This window comes from Dromiciops gliroides, chromosome X, assembly GCF_019393635.1.
Source record: "Dromiciops gliroides isolate mDroGli1 chromosome X, mDroGli1.pri, whole genome shotgun sequence".
Taxonomy (NCBI): domain Eukaryota; kingdom Metazoa; phylum Chordata; class Mammalia; order Microbiotheria; family Microbiotheriidae; genus Dromiciops; species Dromiciops gliroides.
This window is the reverse complement of record NC_057867.1, coordinates 69,046,754-69,065,807: the sequence shown is the minus strand read 5'-3', so window position 1 is coordinate 69,065,807 and position 19,054 is coordinate 69,046,754.

Genomic DNA, 19,054 nt, shown 5'->3' with positions numbered 1-19,054 from the left:
CCAGGCCCAGCACTCTATCTACTGTACCAATGACCTGTGCTGTCAGGAAAATGTGGGCCAAGAGAGATGATTTGGATTTGGAAGAATCCCACAGACTCCTAGATTCACTGACTCTGGGATCTGGGAGGGACCTCAGAGGTCACCTAGTACAACCTGTGACTAAGAAGAAGATAACACCTAGAGGAGATAGACTAGATCAAGTAGAGGGTTTTTGAGGATGGGGATGCATGGTTGTCTTTGTAGGGAGCTTTGAGGCCCTTTACCCTATAAACTGACCTCTTTTGGATGCTTACCAGATTACTGATATATTGAATAAAATGCATCAGACTGAATTGAATAGGAAATAGGAAATGAGTTTTTGGATTATTACCTCCCTAGTCCTAAACCTCTGTGAATGCAGCTTAAGATCACATTGGTTTTTGGTGCCATATAATACAACTTGTGGTCCACTGAAATCCCAAGCTCTTTTTCAGATTAATTGTTGGCTAGCTTTTTCTCTCTCAGTTTGTCTTTGTGAAGCTAGATCTGTGAACCCAAGTATAAGACTTTACATTTATTCTAGTAGAATGTCATCTTATTAGATGCAGTCTAATGCTCTAGCCTGATAAGGTCTTTTTGGCTCCTGTGTCTTTCAGTTTCCCCTCCCAGCTTTAAGTCATCTGCAAATCTGATAAACGTGTCATCTCTCCCTTTATCCTAGGTATTGATAAACATGTAAAAAAGCACAAGGCTAAGCAGAGATCTCTGAGGTAATATAGGAGAGATCTCCTTCCAAGGTGACAATAAATCATTGAATTTAAGGCCAGCCATTCAATCAGTCCTAAACCTATCTAATTGTATTATTTCGTAGGCCAGCGGTCTCTAATTTTTTTAATAACACACCCCTATTAATAAAAAAATTTTGAGCATGCCCCCATATGCACACATTTACTTATTTAATTGTATACACCGTGTAGTATATAGTACAGGTATGTAATTTACAAATAAGCACAGGTAAATAGTACAGTAGTAAACATGTATAATTTAAGAATAAGTATACTCAGTTGGGGATCTGCCAATAATTGTGTGCATTATAAAACTTATATAAGGTAGTCATTTCAAAAAGAGGAAAGATGAAATAATATTTGAAAAATAATCAATAGGGAGCTCCCACGCAGTAAATAAGTGACATGATCAGACCTGTGCTTTAGGAAAATAACTTTGGCAACTGTGTGAAAGATGAATTAGAGAGGGAAGAGACTTAAGGCAGGGGAACCATTTCAAAGGCTGCTGCGATAGTCTAAGTGAGAGGTGGTAAGGGCCTGAATTAGGGTAGTGGCTGTGTGAGTGGAGGCAAGGGGACAAGGTGCAAGATATGGTATGGAGGAAGAAACAACAAGATTTGGCAACTGATTAAATATATGGGGTGGAGAGTGAGAAGTTGAGGCGAAAGCCAAGGTTGTGAATTAGGCTGATTAGAAGGAAGATGGTGCCTTTGAGAGTAATAGGGAAGTTCTGAAGAGGGGTGGGTTTGGAGAGAATGATAACAAAATGAGATCTGCAGTACAAATTATAACACATCCATGCCTGCTCATGCTGCGCAACTGCCTCGGTCCCAGCCAAAACAAAGAGGGGAGGCAGTAGGGAACTGCCTTCTTACTCATTAGCTGTTGTTCGAGAGCCCAGAGCCCAGCCCTGCTACAGCCATGAGGTGATATGAAGGTCAGGGTGTGGTGATGAGGTGGGGGGGGGTTGGGAGATTTTGCCTGCCTAGCTACCATGGGTGACTGGGTAAATAGGTAGGTAACCCTAAAGGGCCAAGACTAGGCCTGGGTGTAGTCAGGGAAGCTTTCCCAGGGGGTAGGGTGAGGCAGTGTTGAGTATGAATGAGTTAAGAGAATGTGAGTTAAGAGCAGTGTTGGAGACAAGACCATAATTGGCTATGTGGGTAGGCTGTGATGTAATCCATCTTCCCATGCTCTCATTAGTTGACCATACACCCCTTGGGGTGACCATCTACTTTGGCAACCATGGTTCTAGCCTATAATCTTGCCATCTTTTCCACAGGAGAGGACCAAGAGACTTTGTAAAATGCTCAGTTAAAATTTGAATAAACTCCATACAGCTCCAGAATTCTCCTGATGTATCAATACAATAAGCCTTTCAAAACAGGAAATTCGTTGATTCTGGCACGACCTTTTCTTAAAGAAGGCATGCTGGCTCTCTGTGATCAGTGCTTCCCTTTCTAGATATTAAATCACCATCCCTTTTAGAATACATTCTAGAATTTTGTTAGGAATCCAAGTCCAGGTCACTAGCCTAAAATATGCAATCTAATCTCTTCTCTTTGTTGAAAATAAGGCAAATGACATTTGCTCTTCACCAGTCCTGCCACACCTCTTCTGTTCTTCATGGTCCTTCAAAGATGACTGACACTGGCACAGTAATCACGATCTTCCAGTGAGAAGCAAGAAGGAATGGGCAGAGGAGAAGGGCTAGGGAGACTTTCTTACACTCTCCACACTTACTTTGTGTATCAAGTTCCTAGTACTCATTTTTATTCTGTCCTTTCTGAGACAAAAACTTTTCTCTTTGGCAAAAAACAGGAGGACCTGAGTTCAAACCCAGCATCAGACACTTGACACTTACTAGCTGTGTGACCCTGGGCAAGTCACTTAACCCCAACTGCCTCACCCAAAAAAAAAGAAAAGAAATGATGGGCAATTCAGGTAAGGGAGTTTTGTTCAGCCAAACCAACTCGAGGTGTCCTCAGCATCTTTTCTTGTTGAATATCCTTCTGCTCAGGCTAAGTACATCTCCTTTTGTTAACTGCTGACTAACCCACAAGCATCTTATTTTGTTGCAATATCAAACATAAACTACCAAGAGACTGGCCTGAAGCACGTCCAATCCAGAATAGCTGTCTTCACCAGCCTTAGTTCATTTTTGCCTTATCAGAGGTGTCGGACATGCAGCTTGTGGGGTATACATGCCCCCCCAAAACTAACAAGTACAGCCCAAACCAGATTAAGATGTAATTGGGAAATCTTTAATGAAACAAATAAAAATGCAACAAACCATAGATAATATTGATATGTGGTTTTCTAAGTCAATATGTGGACTGCAGTGATCTTGATGTATGGTTTAGTATTCCCCATTTCTATTGAACACCCCTGCTTTAGCACATATCACACCTTGGACTTGCTCTCCCAATCTACCTGTAATAGAAATGTGAATATATCTATCATAAAATGATTGGCTTCTGTGTGGCAGGAATCGGTATCTGATCTGCTATTCAGAAAGCTCGATTCCATGACTCCAAAAGGAGGCTTCAGTTTCCATCTTTGTGGATAGTAGGAGAGTCTTGGCTATACCACCAATAGCCTAGTGGAGGATCCAGTCCAGCCATGCATGGATGATCATTCCTTAACTGTCCTAACTTCAAGGAAGATAATGGACTAGAATTCTATATCTACCATATATCAACTATTGGTAGTTTAGAAGTACAATATTCTATCTTAGGAGTTCAGACTAAAAGCCATTTTCCCTGCGTATTTCCAAGAGGAGGGTAATAGCTTACTTTTGCCAGCTGAGCTCCTTCCCAACAAATGCTTGGTACACAAATGAAAATCGCAAAAAGAAAACAGTAAATAGAAATTTGGGAGATTATACATATTGGGAGAGACAATAGAATACACCAGAGTAAATGAGCTCTTTGATTTGAGAGGGAGATAAAACCTCAGCTGACCAAGGAGAGAAGAATCTCATCAGGGAAGTCCACTCTAAGCATTCTCTGGGATTGTTGGCACTAGGAATCCAGGGGCATGCTGGGGGCCAGCTTTCCCACACATCTGTGGCTCCAGGGAGATCTTGTCCACTGTGCCCCATCACGCTCTTTTTTTGTCCAAGGTTTTTGTTATTTAACACTGTAAAAAGTGTGAAGAATCTGATCGTCCAGTACTAAAATTAAAGTTATAATTAACTTTCTTTTTTCATAAAAGTATTTTCTTATTTTCCAGTTACATGTTTTCAACATTTGTTTTTATAAGATTTCTAGTTTCAAAATTTTCTCCCTCCCTCCATTTCCTCCCCTCCCTCCTCACTCCCCAAGACAGCAAGCAATCTGATATAGGTTATATATGTACAATCACATTGAACATATTTCTGCATTAGTCATGTTGTGAAAGAAGAATCAGAGTAAAAAGGAAATCGAAAAAAGAAAAAAACAACAACAAAAAATAGAAATAGTATGGTTCAATCTGCATCTAGATTCCGCAGTCCTTTTTTCTGGATTTGTAGAGCATTTGCCATCATGAGTCCTTTGGAACTATCTTGGACCATTGTATTGCTGAGAAGAGTCAAGTCTATCACAGGTGATCATCATACAAGATTGTTGATACTGTGTACAATGTTCTCCTGGTTCTGCCCATCTCACTCAGCATCAGTTCATGTAAGACCTTCCAGGCCATCACGCTCTTTCAAATCATCTCTCCAAAAATTCTCTCCATCTCATTAACCTTCTCCAGAAGCTTCTCTTCTTCTTATGGAAATCTATAATGTTGTGGGCTGAAAAAAGTTTCTCAGCTACTCAGAAATCACATCTCTCTCTGAGTAACACAACATCACAGCACTGACCTTCAGGAAACCAACCCAGGCTTGGGCCTGGAGTGGGGTGACATTCAGGAGACTGTGTCAGGCCTCTGTACTCATCGTCCATTACCTGCCTTTGCTTTCAGCTTTTGTACAACTTTTGGGGAGGGGCAAGGGGGTGATGGGACAGGTTTTTGTTTCTTCCATTACTGAAAATGCAGAAGATGCAAAGAATTCACATGTGTGCATGAAAAAATCAAGGAAACAGAAGACTCTAGTAGCCTATTACACTCACTTTACTGCTGAGCAAATATCTCCCATTTACCTGATATGCTTGTTTGGGCAACTCACTACAATTATCATAGAGGGTTGAAAATGTCCAGATGTTTTGCCCAGCCATGGCATGTCTTTAGTTATTCAGCAGATAAACAGTCTTCTTGTTAATGGTCCTCTTCCCTAGCTAGAACCATAAAGTGGAGGAAATTATCTGTCTAAGGCTGGCACCCCACTTTCAAACTCTAGCACGCTTACCCACGAGGTCACCTCCAAAGCTAAAAACACTCACTTCTTCGCATTGCTAATAGCTAACCTATACTCAGAAAAGTGGGGCAGAAGACAGATGACCATTTGGGAGTCCCAGAACTCTTTTCCCAAACTCCCCTGGGCAAATACATCTCTCACTTCCATGTGCTTTGGCTAGAAGTTGCCATTGTTGCTCAGGTTGGTGGCTGGTGATGAAGGATGGACGCGAGTTTTTCCAATCAAAATTGGTTCTCACAAGTCTCCCGTGTATTTTCACACAAGTCTCGTTCACCAAACCTCTGCCCTATACACACATTCCTTTTCCTCTTCATCAAAGTCGTTTCTTTATATCTTCAGAATTTCATCCTTGAGAGCTTGCTGTCCCTCTTGGACGGACTTCTTCTGGAAAATGTAAGTCCACTGGAGTCTACCTATCCTTTCTATGTATGTTTTGAAATCTGCTTTCCACAAATCTAGGCTGCATGTCAGACTAAGCCACGATCTTCTCTCCTTTCCATTACACACTCTTAGATGGAGTGCCCACTTTCCCCTAAAATTCTCATTATGTCTACATCAGTAATCAGCTCTTCAGTGTTGGTGAAAATCACATCCAGAATGAGTAGTTCTTTTGGTCGTAGCCCTCACCTTTTGAAGGATGAAATTATCGCTGACATTTGCCAAGATATCATGAGCTGCTCTGCTTTTGGTAGAGAAAGCTCCAGCAGAAGTATTGGAGAATTGAAGTCTCCATCGCTACCTTACCAGAGCTCCGTGTCTGGCTCATGCTCTGTTAACCAAACTCCTCCTTCATTATCTCTTTTTGCCCAGGTAGACTGTCACATACTCAAGTGTCAATGCTGCTTCTGTTTCTGCCTTTACTGAACTTTACCCAACGTGCTAGGATAGAGTACAGTACAGTGGATAAAGTGCCGGGTCTGGAGTCAGGAAGACTTGAGTTCAAATCCAGCCAAAAGACACTTACTGGCTGTGTGACCCTCGGTGTGTGGGATAGGTGGACTTGAGTCAGTTCAGATTCTGAGGATGGGGTCTGGAAAGTACCCAGCCCCCAGTCCCTGTTATTGTTAGATTATTCTGTTCATGTTTTATTCCATTGCTAATAACAGAAATCATGTATTATGCTTTGCTGACTGTGGTACCCTCCCCCCCGCCTACATTCCAAACCCCCAGTCCTTGTTATGGGTTAGTTATGCCATTGCTACAACATACCTCATATTCCCCCTTGTTCTATGACCAGGCAGGAAAGATGTATCCTGCTAGTGCAGACCCCACCCAGATACTTGCATTCCTAAACCCTAGCTCCCGGTACCAGTTCCTGGTACCATCTCTCCCCTCTTCCCCCTTGCCCCTTCTTACACGGGTGGAGAGGTTTCACCCTTTCCCCCTCCCATGGTTTCACCTTTTCCCCCTCCCCTTCCCTCTTGCTCTTGGAACATGTACCTATACCATGATCACACGCTGAACAACGCATACTGGCTGAGACAGGATTGGATGTTAGATTGTAAGCTCTCTCCGTGCACGAGGGGACACCTCCTCAAAAAAAACTTCCATAAAAACCCAATTCATGAGCCCATTAGTGTGCTCCTCATCCCTTGCATGGGGTCACCCATTCTCATGAGAATGTAATAAATCTGTCTCTGCTTGACTTAGTGGTCTCCTCGAATTATGTGGGTAAACTGAGGCAATTTTTCCCAAACACTCAGCAAGCCATTTCACCCTGTTTGCCTCTGTTTGCTCATCTGTAAAATGAGCTGGAGAAGAAAATGGCAAACCACTCCATTAACTCTGCCAAGAAAACCCCAAATGGAGTCACGAAGAGTCAGACCTGACTGAAACAACAAGGCAACATGCTTCCCCCTTGTGGTTCCTGGATTTCCTCCCATAAGCATATCTTCTTTATAGACAGTGCTACCCTCCAACTCCTTTTAACTATCCTGCCCCATTGGAATAAGGTAGATCCTTCCAGAGCTAAGGTAGAATACTAATGCTAAGGTATAGCCTTCTCATATGGTTCAGTCAAGGGTCCCATCCCAGTAAATCCTACTGACAACTGTGATGTTGAATTTGTCTCCTTGGGTTAGGATCTCAGAATCACTTTGTGCATACCCATACTTTGTGCATTTGTATATTGAAGACTGTGGGTTTTATTTCTAGCTTGGTACTTGGAATAGTCTTCTAATTTCATCCCCCCATCTCCAGTCTCTCCACTATCCAATCACTGATATTACTAAAGCACAGTTCTGAGTATGTCAGGAAGCTTCAGAGGCTCCCTATTGCCTCTAGCACAAGATACGAGTGCCCTTGTTTGCCATTTAAAGACTCTTACCTATGTCTCCAGTTCTCTTGTGCATGACTCTGCTTCGTGCTCTTACGTTCCAGCCAAACTGGTAGAGTTGCTGTTCTCTGTATAGGAAATAGCCTCTCCCACCTCTATACCTTTGCACAGGCTGTACCCCCAGACCTGGAATGCACTCACCTCCACCTAGCTTGTATTTACTGTCTGTGTACATATTTCTTCTCCAAAGACTGTAAGCTCCCTGAGGGCAGAGGTTGTTTGCTTTTGTCTTCCCATCTCTATCCCCTGACACAATGGCTGGCACGCAGTAGATGCCTGGCAAATGCTTCTTGAATCAATTCATGAATGAACGTGATTTCATCTCCTCCGAATTTCTGGGAGTCTCAATTGCTATTCATCTTGGCGTATATACAGAAGCAGTTTTTTTCTGCTTCCCTTCCTTTTCAGTTTAAAGTCCTTTTGATTAGATGGGAAAAACTCCAGGCAAAATACATTTTTTACCAGTCCTTAAATATATCCCATCTCTGGCCAGGAGCCTTTCATTCCTATAGCTTAAGCCCCACCGAGAAATCCCAATCCTCTTCTCTGACCCTATCCTCTTACCTAAGCCAAGGGAGAGAGGGGATGAATAACAGCCACTTGTGGAAACGTGGAAGAATTTTTCCTGGCCTGCGCGCTTAAGGCAGTTGTTTTACTATGACAAGTGAAAGAACAACTTGGCATCTGAAATGCTGACTCAGCCTTCACAATATCTCTCGCATCTGTCTCCCTGTCTTTGCTCTCCCTGCCACCACCCTCCTTCTGTCCCTCATCACCCTGTTTCCAGGCTTTCCCTTTCAAAGCCACCCCTCAGACAACTGCCAAAAGAAGCTTTCCAAGGAATAGGTCCGGCCTGCCACCAAGGATCGATGTGAGCTTAAGCAAGTCCTTCCTGCTCCCCAGGTCTTAGCTTCCCTATTTGTAGAATGGGGGTGCTAGATTCTAAGTATTTAGTTCACTTAAGAACTAGGCTAACCATTCATCCAATAGCTTTTATTAAGCACCTACTGTATTCCCTGAACTGCAGTAAACAGTGGAGAGGAAGGAAGGAAGGAAAAAAGGAAAAAGAAAACAATCTCTACCCCTTGTGGGAGCTTACATTCTCTTGGGGATGAGGAGAAACAAAGATTCACTGAGATGTCAATACAAAATATGCAGAAGACATCTATAAATGACTGTTGCTGTTTGTCCTTCGTTCTCCAAAAGGACCTCAACATCTGTAGGTGATGTCATGACTTGCAGTGAATTAGATTTAAGTGAGGGAGGTGCAAGGGCACCAACCTCACTCTTTCTTCCAGAGCCATCTGGGTCCAGTGGTAAGAGAGAGAGACAGACAGACAGACAGACAGACAGACAGACAGAGAGAGAGATGGATGGATGGATGGATGGATGCAGAGATACATAGATAGATATCTATATATCTATATATATCCATCTCTATCTCTATCTATCCTATCTTTATCTCATATATATATATACATATACATGTGTGTGTGTGTATATATATATATATATATATATATATATATATATATCAGGACAACTGGAGATGACCCCAGATGTTTAAGGCAATTGGGGTTAAGTGACTTGCCCAGGGTCACACAGCTAGTGTCTGAGGTGAGATTTGAACTCAGGTCCTCCCAATTTCAGGAACAATGCTTGATCCACTGCACACCTTATATAAAAAGTGACATATAAAAGTGACTGAACCATTTTATGAATAACTAGGACTTTCGTGGTGGTGTTTTTGAGAATCATTGCAGCTACTCTAGTCTGAAAGCCCAAAGAGCTTAAATAACTTGGTTAAGGTCAACCCAGGCAGTGATTATTAGAGTAAGTCTGGGGGAGATCTTCGAGTAATGTCAGTTCAGTTCCTACTGAGGGACATGTATATAGATATACACACATCCTTACATATGTGTATATACACACACACATATACACGTACATACATATATGTAGGAGGGGTTCGTGGAAGTATTCTTGGAACTCAGTTACATTCTGTAGGAAAATATGGAGTGACTATTGCCATGAATTAAAATATGTTTGTGTATGAGTATATATGTATATGTGTATATGTATATACACATATGTAGATTATACACACCTCTGTGTCTCTGTCTCTGTCTCTCCTCCACCTTATAGAATCTTTAACTTCCTTCAAGATTCTACTCAAGCACTGCTTTCTTTGTGCAGTCTATAAGAAAGCTATATATGTATGTGTACTATACACACACACACACACACACACACACACATATATATATATATATATAAAATACATAGTCCTATCTTGTATCATTGCTGTTGTGTATATTTTTTCTATAGGTGGGTCTTGTCAATAACCCCCTTGCAATAAAAAACTAATAATGGGTATTATTTTTGAATTTATAATGGGTGTTGACTTTTATCTGTTTACATAGATATATATCTCATAAAAGGTAAAACATACATATGTACATGGTTATATCTCCCTCAATATAAATTTTAATTTTCTTTTTATTTTCAGTGCCTTGCACACAGTAGGCATTTAACAAATCTTTGTTGTTGACTTTTGTCTGTTGATTTTGGCACTGAGATCAGATTGTTAGACTATTGTACAAACATAATTATATGCATGTGCCTATATGTACATTAGGACATTATCCAAGGTAGAGCATGTTGGTGTCAAAGAGATTCAGATGAGGTATTCTAGAAAAATTTGAGAAGGGATAGAACATTTTTACCTGAGGGGCAAGTTAGGGGATGAGGCTACAGGGAGGAGGTATCTGAGCTGAGCTTGGAAGGGAGACAAGAATTATGAAAAGCTGAGTCTGTTCTATTTGCCACGGCAATTTGTTCAGCATTCTCTATCGGTTGGGCACATGGCCTCTTTCTACCATCTTGCTATGAAGAATACTGCTGCAATGTATATATTTGTATTGGTCAGGCCTTTCTTGTAGTCAATAACCTCCTTGTAGTATAAAAGGAAGAGTGGAATTGCTGGAGTAAAGGTTATTTTAAAAATTTAGAAGTTGTTCATGCATTATTTCAAATTGTTTTGATAAAACAGTTAGACCAATTTACTACTTTATCAGCAGCGATATACTAAGCCTATTCTCCCAACAATGGCCCAACCAACAATGAATGTTTCCATCTTTTACAATTGTCAGATTGTCAGTTTGATGGAACCCAAGTTGTTTTGGTTTAGTTTTGTCTTGTTTTTTATTTTCAAGCCTTTTCTACCCCGTATTTCCTGGCACCAACCATGCACTTCTGAAGGCTGGTAAACTATTTTGCTTGACTCAATTTAATTTAGGGCAACAGTTACTCCATATATCTCCCACAGAATATAACTGATTTCCAAGAATACACCAATTAGCCAAAAGAATTGACTCGATGGCTCCTGTCACCTTTGCATTGTACAAAGGACCCTAGATCCCAGCAATTCTTAGTGATTTTTTTTTAGTGAGGCAATTGGGGTTAAGTGACTTGCCCAGGGTCACACAGGTAGTAAGTGTTAAGTGTCTGAGGCTGGATTTGAACTCAGGTACTCCTGACTCCAAGGCCAGTGCTCTATCCACTGCACCATCTAGCTGCCCCCTTAGTGATTTTTAAACCTTGAGTATTATATGATTTCATTAAGTAATACAGAAGAAAATTCAGACACTTGAATTTCCAGACTTCAGAGACTTAAAATCCAGACAGTCCCCACCAGAGTTGGCCCTTCATACCTCCTTCTGCAAACCGCTCCCCCCCCACCCCCCGCCACCCCCAGCCACAGGACCCAGGCTGGGCCATTTTTCGACTATGTAAAAATCATCTCCTCCAACTGGCTGAAAATAACTTTAGAACAATGATCCTCTTCGATAGAAAATATTCAATGAAATATAATAAAAATAATGTATGTCAAATTAATTCTCATGGCCCATCATTCTAAATAGCTGCTGATATTATTTCTAGTGCTGCCTTTGAAGCTAAGCTAATCTTTTAGAGATAGAAAAAACAGAAAACGTCAAGAGTCATGGAAAATCCTTTATGAAAAACTAGTTATTCCCAAATTCCTTGTCATTCTACGCACCGTAAATAAAAAGCCCGTGACAGCATACACTCATCTCAAATTTTAAATCAATGAATTAAAAAATGATTCAAGAATAATAACCCCAACTAAAGGTCCTTCATCATGGGAGCCGACAGCCAAGTCATTTTCATTAACTTCTGCAGACATTTGCCTTTAGACTTGGACATACAGATTTCCTGGTTTCAAAGAGAAATTGAAATCAAAATGTATAAAGGCATCAAGAAGTTTCACTTGGAGCATGGCTGTTTTGGCTATTGTCCATCAACAATCAATAAATCAATTGACTGTACACATAGCCACACTTCTGTTCTCAATGGCTTTGTTTGTTTTTTAATGGATGACTGCAGCCCTTGTTAGAGTCCCAGGGTACCCCAAATCATGTTTGTGGAGCCAAGCCGAGTGTTAACTCGTGTTGATGTTTACACTTTTGTGCCCAAACTTCATTATCATTCTTCTGATGTGTTTTGCATATAGTTTGGTGATTACATTAATCTGTAGAGCCTCCTAATGAGACCAATTAAACAAATAAGCCACTAAATTGAGAACAGTATCAACACAGGTACAATTTGCTAATTGATTATTATAAAATAAAGCCAAGGATTGATAGAAGTCACAGTGGAAAACCGTATATCATGACTCATGTGTGTCTATTTCCCAAATCAGGGAATGCTAATAAATATACAAGATCGGAGGTATTTGCTCCTTCAGGGGAGGGACTGTTTCAATTTTTCTCTTTATCCCCAACACCTAGAACAATACCTGGCATGAGAGAGGAGTTTAATAAATGTTTGTTGCTTGAGTGGAATATTGAATATTATTGTACAGTAAGAAACAAAGAATATGAGGAATACAGAGAAGCACAGGAAGACTTTTACAAGCTCATGCAGGGAAGAAAGCAGCATCAGGTAAACAATATGAGCAACTACAAAAATGAAAGGAAAAAGAGCAATAAAAGGAAGCTAGACTCTGTATAACCATGATGAGCAGTCTTGGCTCCAGAGAAAAGATGAGCAATTGGAACACTTCCCTCGGTCTGCTGGGGGGGGGGGGGAGACTATACCTGTGATCTGCTTGATTTTTGCCTAACTTGTCCCCCCACCTTCATTTTTCTAGAAGAGAAGGCTTGGAGGGGAGGGGCAAGATTAGCTAGAAATAACTCTAATTCTGAAAACAAAAGGTATCAAGAAGACATCTAAATAGACCTATACATAGTATGGAGATACATGATCTAGGAACTTCTCTCATCTAATAAAGCTCTGGAATTCCATTTCAGGTTTCAGAAAGAGCAGCAAAACTTTGACAGCTTCCTTAAAGTGACAGATTAGACATTTCCAGAATTCCCTGTTATCCCTACTTTGGTCACGAACTTTTGTTTCTACTGCACAAAATTCAGCACAGTCATGGCCCGCTCTGACCTTGTCATCCCCTTCCCCTCCACACACCTCTCTCACCAGCTTCCAAATGGGGAAGCAGGCACAGAGTTTGTCTTTGGTGCTTTCCACCTCCTCTGAAGAACTCCTATCTTCCCAAAACATTGTGGCTTTAGACTACCAAGAATGTCCTATCCCTGTAATCTTTCTCCACACGTCCCCTCCATCATCATCATGTCCTCAGCCAGCCAACCAGTCAAGAGTTAACTGCCTCAGGGAGGCAAGGGTAGCTGTGTGGGAGCTCAGGAGTGATGCTAAGAAAGGAGGAGGCCAGGGGTTAAACTCAAGAGTTAGGGAGAGGCAGTTGCCATGGTGATGAAGCCAGCAGACACCAGGTTGAACACATGGGAAGCCACAGGCCAGGTCAAACATGCAGGAACATGTTGGAAAGCAGGCTGGAGAGCCTCTGAATGCTAGCAGCTTGCCACCATTCGGTGCATGCTCTAGCCTAGGCTCTAGCCTGGGTCCTTTTATGATTCCTGAGGCCGGGCATGGGCACTTTCATTCTTTTTTTTTCCTTTTTTTGTGGGGCAATGAGGGTTAAGTGACTTGCCCAGGGTCACACAGCTAGTAAGTGTCAAGTGTCTGAGGTCGGATTTGAACTCAAGTCCTACTGAATCCAGGGCCACCTAGCTGCCCCACCCCTGGGTCCGGGCAAAGGGTCAGCACAGTCAATTGCTGAAACCTATTTAAGGCCAAACCCCACCTGCCCTGGGCCCCATTTTCTTGGAGCTCTGCATTCTGACATTATGCTAATCCTTGCTAATGGACGAGTGCATGTTAATAATTGAAGTATTACCCCTTCCTGGGCAGTGGAGACCTTCACCTAAAGAAGCAACTTGAACGGTAGGGGTGGCAAGGATAGCAGATCAGCAAGGGAGCTGGAGTCGGGGGCACATGGACCTACTTCCCAAACTATATGATGCAGGTCCCCACCTACTGAGCCAGCCCCAAATACCATAAGGGCTAAGAAATGGCAGTGCCTTGGCAGGTATAGAAGCATTTCTCTGTCAAAAAGGACTGTGATGCTAGCTAGTCCTTTCTCTGCTCATTACTAGCCTGAATATATATTCTATACCTAAATGCTTATTTAGTGTTAGCATGTTGCTCATAGGAGTGAAATTAAATACCTCTAGGAGAGAGCTGGAAACAAGCCAAATTCAGATGTTGCCAGGGCTCTTTTGGGTGGGGACCCTGGCCAATGAGTATTAATTATTGAAAAGGCACTCCAAGATTGAAATGGGGTCTGGGTAAGCCCAGAACTTAGGCTGTGGGCCTTGGGTTATAAGACAAATGCTATTTTATGTATTTTTCCCCCACTCGTGGTATTTTGTTGATTTTGGGTTATTCATATCATGATATAATATCTATCATATCATACAAATAATATAGTAATGTGAATAAATATTTTTGTTTGTTTTTTGGTGGGACAATGGGGGTTAAGTGACTTGCCCAGGGTCACACAGCTAGTAAGTGTCAAGTGTCTGAGGTCAGATTTGAACTCAGGTCCTCCTGAATCTAGGGCCGGTGCTTTATCCACTGCGCCACCTAGCCGCCCCATGGATAAATATTTTTAAATGAGTGCTTATTTAAATCTTGAATGATAAACTTAGGCAGCATAGTATAGTGACTTGGAGGACCCTGGTTCAAATTTTGCCACTTATTAAATGTGTGACCTTGGACAAATCACTTGGCCTCTCTAGGCTTCAGCTTTCTCATCTGTAAAATCAAGGAGTTGGACTAAATGACCTGTAAAGTCTCTTTCAGCTCTAAATCTATAATCCTATGAAACTTAAGGTTGTACTAGGATTTCAACTTGTACCTCTTACTTTGTCTAATCACCTATTTTTGAAAAGCATATAAAGAGAAATTTTTGTAAATCAAATACTATTTCCCATTGATTTGCTTTACTCTCACAAAATGTTAGAGATGGAAGGACCTCTGAGATCATCCAAACCCCCTTTTCTGTTTTACAGATTTGAAAACTGAGGCTCAGGTTGGAGAAATTACTCGAGAGTCACTTTACTAATAAGTGGGATGGTCGAGTCAAGGAATCAGATCTTCTGACCTTCTGATCTTGGGTGCCAGGTTATTACACCATATTTTATTATTAAACAGGTCTGAGTTTAGCTAAGGCATCTCAGAAATAACTATAGGAGATAAAGAGATCAGAAATCCTGTCTTTCTCAGGTAAACAGTGCCCATTATCAAGAATATGCCCACTCCCAAGAGCTAAACTATATCAGTGAGGTCCAAATGCTCTAGAATCTCTTTTCTCAATTGTAACGTATCATTTGGTTTTTTTTTTTATTTTTCTGGAGAAAAGGAACAAATGATTTCATCCAGCAACAGATGCACTGTGACTTGGTCTACTTGCTCTATAGTTACTTGGCACTGACACTTTGGGCCCTGATTGGATCCAGTATCCCCATCCAGACACAGCCCGAGGAAATGACAGTGTATGAGTTCTGCAGTTTCAGTCAAGTCATCTCTTAAATCTTTGAGACCATCAGTCCCTTTAGAATTGGGCCTGGATGCTACTTGGACCACAGTCTGAGGGTTGAGAGCCAGTCAAGCCAGTCATTTTCCCTGGAGAAATAAAGGCAGGCCAGCATTAGCAGCAGAAGAATCTTTCCCACTGGCAATTCCATCCTAAGAGCAGGCTCCCTTTGGTGACAATTTCAATAATGGATCTGGTATGTTTCCTAAAATTTTATACAGTTCAATGTTGTTGAATACAGTTTTGAATAGAGTTGCATAAAAATTACCTTCTTTGTAATTCTAGTAATTACAACAATCTGTTTCCCCCATGTCCTGCCTGGATTGCTTTAACTGCACATGTGTCTGCCAGCCAAACCCCTCAGGCCTTCTATTGTCCATTTTTTAATGAAACCTTTTTCATGGATCCCAACTTCCATATAAAAGGTTGGAAGTAAAACTTTTATAACACCTGCATAGCATATGGAAAGAGAAGATCTATCCAGAACAGTATAGAATATTAGTACAATCAACTTTCAGTTGTGTGCAGCTGGATTATCCCAATCTCACATTACCTTCAGCAAAATTTCCACTGTTTAGTTAAGCAATGTTACTTACTCTGCTTAATTAAGTACATTCCTGAGAAACAAGAGAGGTCTTCCTTTGACCCGGGGAAAGTGAGAACTGGTAGGGAGAGTCCAGCTCTGCTTTCAGCTAGTCATTTGCATCAGGCCAAGAGAAGATGCTGTCCATTTTCAGGATGGAATAAGAGATGTGTGACAGGGTGGAGTAGACAGACCTTTATAATATGGTTTCAGTGTTTTGTTGGACTAGAACCCAGACAGCTCGTCCATCGGTCCAGATTATCTATCTGTCTGTCTATCTATCTGTCTGTCTGTCTGTCTGCCTGTCTATCTAATCTTGGACAGATGTGACAAAAGGACAATGAGTTGGGTCCAGAATTGAGTGGTAAGAAGAGAGCTGGTTGGATTGTCTTTGGGAAATTGCATAGTGAATTTAATGATCTCAAGCTTCTCATTGAAACAAAGGCCCATTTTTTTATACCAATCTTCTCCTAGTAATGTAATATGGCTGTGAGTCACAGAACTAGAATCTCCAAAGAACTGAAGTTGAAGATCACCCAAAGGGCAATGAAGAAACATGTAGTGGACACGGTTGTACTGTGCTTCATGACATACAAGGAAGCAGCAATATAAGGGATATCATCAAAGGCAAGAATAGGAAAAAAGGTGGGCTTGTCACATGGCTGAGGGTGAAGAATGACTTACAGACTGCCCGCATGCTTCCCTTATATCCTTGCAATGTCAAGGGTACTCTGCACTTTAGATGGACCCTCTTTCCCAAATTTGTGGAAGCACATGGACAAGAGTCACACAGGATGGGAAGGTAGAGATGAGTTGGTATCTGAGTCAAGGTAGAAAATACTCACATTGATGAGATCACAGATCCAGGGGAGCATTTCAGTTGGCTTCTGAGATCTGCCTCTGTGTGGAAATGGATAGACCATCAGACCATAAGAGCTTTCATTTTACATTTATATAAGCCTTTACAGCTTACAAAGCACTTTCATCATTTCATTTGACACTTATAATAATGCGAGCTAAGTAGGAAACGTGCTATTATCCCTATTTACAACCAAGGCTCAGAGAGGCAAAGGAGCTTGCTAAAAAGTAGCAGAGCTGGCCTAGGGTTTAATATGAGGTTAGGGTCACATGGATGATAAATGGAAGAACCAGACCTTAAAGCCAGGTCTTCCAACTCCAGGGTAAATATTCTTTCTATTACTAAAACACACTTCTAAAAACACATTCTGGGGGCAGCCAAGTGGCACAATGGATAAAGCACCGGCCCTGGAGTCAGGAGGACCTGAATTCAAATCTGGCCTCAGACACTTGACACTTACTAGCTATGTGACCCTGGGCAAGTCACTTAACCCTCATTGCTCCACCCAAAAAAACAAAAACAAAAAACCAAATAAAAGCACATTCTTAAGTCAAGTGTAGATTACTTTTCAACTAGGCATGCTATCAGTCCCCACAGTTAGCAATAGATAATCTATACCCTGCCAATACAAGAAAAGCCCAGATTTCTGAATATAATCCTGAAAAAGTAACAAAGCTTGAGTCCAAACTTGAAGAATAGCTTCAATATCTCTGGACTCAAATAATAACATTTTCACCTTCACACTTGACATAGAATCAGAGACAACCATCATGTGATGATTGACGGTGCAATTGTAGCTTACATGCTATCTACTGAAAACATCACCAATAAGGAAACCTACATCTTGTGTCAAGAAAACTAAGTGGTCCCAATGCATAACATTTGATTTTTACTGAGGCATATATTCTAAATGCGGTAAAAGATTGTGCTATGGAAGTTCTAGTAAGAGGGCAGAATGAAAGGCTGCAAAGAGCCCAGCATGAATAGATTAAAAACAACAACAACAACAAAGAAAAATATAACTATAGTTATATAGTTATAGTTATAGCTTTCTTTTAGCATTTGAAAAGCTAAAGGTCAAACTGAGCCTCACTCTCATCTGAACTTGTCAAAGGAGGGAAGAAGAATATACACACATGCACACAGGTGGGTACAGAAATACATTTCATTCAACAGGAAACAGGAGAGAAAGGAAAGAAGGAAGAGAGGATGGTAAATTAAGGGAGGGATCAATCCTAAACAAAACAAACTCTATCTAAGAACGTACAAAAATGTTCATCATCTCTAAGTAAATTAGAAACTAATGGGGTGCCCATGAATTGAGAAATGTCTGAACAGGTTACGACATACAAATTTGATAGGATATTATATTGTGCTGTAAGAAATGATGAAGGGGGCACAGCTAGATGGTGCAGTGGATAGAGCACCGGCCCTGGAGTCAGGAGGACCTGAGTTCAAATCCGGCCTCAGACACTTAATACTTACTAGCTGTGTGACCCTGGGCAAGTCACTTAACCCCAATTGCCTCACCAAAAAAAAAAATGATGAAGGGGATGGTTTCAGAGAAACCTGGAAAGACATGTATGAACTAATGCACAGAGAAATTACTAGAACTAAAAGAAAAATTTATATGACAACATACTATAAAGACAATGAACACTGAGAAACTTAAGAACTCTGATCAGCACAATAAACAGCCATGACTCCAGAGGACTGATGATGAAACATGCTATCTACCTCCTGAGAGAGAGGTGAAGGGCTCAGAGGGGAGGCTGAAAGAATTTTGGCGGAGGGGCAGGGAATGACTAATTCAGGAATTTGTTTTTACTTGATTATACATGTTTGTAGTATGGATTTCATTTGTCTTTCTTTATTTTTTGCGGAGCAATGAGGGTTAAGTGACTTGCCCAGGGTCACACAGCTAGTAAGTGTCAAGCGTCTGAGGCCGGATTTGAACTCAGGTCCTCCTGAATCCAGGGCTGGTGCTTATCCACTGCACCACCTAGCTGCTCCTTGTTTTTCTTTTTCAACAGCTGTTGAGGAGAGGGTAGAGTTTTGCTGATCAAAAAATAAAATTTAATGCTTTTTAAAAAAAAATTAAAAAAAAAGAAAGCTGTCAGGTAGAAGAGGGAAGAGAGAGCATTCTGCTTGACCCCAGAGAGAACTAGGAGCAACAAG